This window comes from Lycium ferocissimum, chromosome 3 (genome assembly GCF_029784015.1).
Source record: "Lycium ferocissimum isolate CSIRO_LF1 chromosome 3, AGI_CSIRO_Lferr_CH_V1, whole genome shotgun sequence".
NCBI classification, from domain to species: domain Eukaryota; kingdom Viridiplantae; phylum Streptophyta; class Magnoliopsida; order Solanales; family Solanaceae; genus Lycium; species Lycium ferocissimum.
In genome coordinates, this window is record NC_081344.1 from 56,492,344 (window position 1) to 56,495,119 (window position 2,776).

Consider the following 2,776-nt stretch of genomic DNA (forward strand, 5'->3'; position numbering starts at 1 on the left):
TGTTCTAGAGATTTCTAGAGCGAGGGAGTGAAAATGGAAATGAAATAATGAACTTGGTCCCCTTTTTAATAACTCAAAAATCTGATCTGTCGGGAAATTATATGGACACTTATACGGTCCGTATAAGTGACCGTGAAATGGACCCTTCAGCCTCTCGTCTCTGTGACCATTATACGGTCGATTATACGGTCCGTATAAGTGATCGTATAATCCCATCGGAGGGACCTTCACCGTGACGGTTCTCATGGTCCATTATACCGACCGTATAATCGACCGTATAACCCATCAGTTCACTGATCTTATTCTCGTCACTTTGTTTGATCCCCAATCCTTATGGAACCTTCTTTAACACTTATTTATCACCTCATTAACAATCTAAGGGACGTTATAACTCTTCTCCAAATCATCATTAAGCCATCATTAACTCATTACTCATAAATCTCTTCCGATACTTGTCGTACGCCTTGTCTTCTCTTGGCATACTTTCTACCCCTTACTTCGAATACCTTTAATATCTTAATTAGGGTCATCAAATGCCATTCCTTACTTATCAAACTACCATATACTTCGTGCTCTTCGTTAGCCTATTCACCGTCCATCAACGGAAAATTTTTTGAGGTGTAACATTAAGTCCCTGGAAACAGAGGACCATCTAAAACATTTGCAGGAAACCTTTGACATACTTCACAAATACAGCATGAAGTTGAATCCGAAAAAGTGTGCCTTCAGAGTAGGCTCGGGAAAGTTCTTGGGCTTCATAGTGTCAAATCGAGGAATATAGATCAACCCGAAAAAAATTAAAGCCATCGAATACATCGAAGTGGTTGATAGCGTGAAAGTGGTGCAAAGGTTAACCAGGAGGATTGTAGCTTTGAGTAGGTTTTTCTCTCGATCTTCGGATAAAAGTCATCGGTTCTTTTCATTGTTGAAAAAGAAGAATGACTTCGTGTGGACACCGAAGTGTTAACAAGCTTTGGAAGAGTTGAAGCAATACCTGTCGAGCCCACTTTTTCTGCATACACCGAAGGTGAACGAATAGTTATTTTTGTACCTGGCAGTATTCGAGGTTGCGGTAAGTGGCATTTTGGTTCGAGAAGAAGAAGGTACGCAATTTCCAATTTATTACATAAGCAGAACTTTGGGGAGTGCATAAATGCGATATCCTAATTTGGAAAAATTGGCTCTAGCTTTGTTAAGTGCATCTAGAAAGTTGAAACCTTATTTCCAATGTCATCCTATATGCGTAGTAACCTCATACCCGTTAAAAAATGTCGTGCATAAGCCGGAATTATCTGGTAGGTTAGCAAAATGAGCAGTAGAAATTAGTGGTTATGAGATTGATTATAAACCCAGAACGACTATAAAGTCTCAAATTTTAGAAGACTTCACACCCTCAATAGTTCCCGAGGTGGAAAAAGAACTTTTGTTAGCCTCGGGAAAAACTTCGGGGGTCTAGACCTTGTACACGGATGGAGCATCGAACGTGAAAAGGTCCGGACTGGGAATCGTACTTAAGGCTCCTGCAGTCAATATTATTCAGTAATCAATACGGATTTTAAAATTGACTAACAATGAAGCCAAGTATGAGGCTATGATTGCAGGTTTAGAGCTGGCCAGAAGTTTTGGAGCTGAAGTCATCGAAGCAAAATGTGACTCGCTTCTAGTCATGAACCAAGTTAACAGGGTTTTTGAAGTAAATGATGAAAGGATGCAGAGGTACTTGGAAAAAATCCAAGTGATTTTATATCGATTCAAGGAATGGACCATGCAGCATGTACCGAGAGGATAGAATAATAAGGCAGATGCATTGGCCAATTTGTGTTTATCAATATGAGCGGAGGAATTTAACTCCAGTACAGTCGTTCAACTGATGAACTCTGCAGTAGAAAACGGCCAGGCCGAGGTAAACACAGCAAGTTTCACTTGGGATTGGCGCAATAAGTGTATAAACTATCTTCAAGATAGTAAGTCGCCAATGGACCCTAAGGAGTCTAGAGCTCTTCGGACCAAAGCGATGAGATTTTGCTTGATCGATGGCCAATTATATCGTCAATCTTTCTACGGCCCTTTGGCTAGATACTTGGGGCCTGGAGAAACAAATTGTGATACGCGAAGTCCACGAGTGGACTTGTGGCAATCATTCAGGGGCAGAGTCGTTGGTCCGGAAGTTGATCAGGATCGGTTATTACTGGAACCAGATGGAAGAACATACAAAGAATTTCATCCGAAAGTGCGACGAGTGTCAGAGGTATGCACCGATGATACACCAACCGGGCGAATTGATGCATTCGGTCCTATCTCCATGGCCATTCATGAAATAAGGAATGGATATAGTCGGACCTTTGCCTTGGGCTCCTGGTAAGGTACGGTTCATTTTATTTGTGACCCATCATTTTTTCTAAACGGGTTAAAGCGCGAACCTTTGAGAAAGTCGAGAAAATGAGGGTCGATTAACTTCATTCGGGATCACACCATCGTGCTGTTCCCAGTATTCTACACCGAGATAACGTGCGATAACGGCTGACATTTCATTGATAATAAGGTTAATAATTTCCTCAAAAGCTTGAGAATTAAGATATTATCAACCCCGTATCATCCAAGTGCGAATGGGCAAGCGGAGTCAACAAATAAGACCATTATTCAAAATCTAAGGAAGCGGTTCAAAGCACAAGTGTTAGAAAGTTTTGTTGGAAGTACTTTGGGCGTATAGAACGACCTCAAAGTCGAGCACTAGTGAAACACCGTTTTCTCTATTTAGGGCCGGGGGCCTTAATTT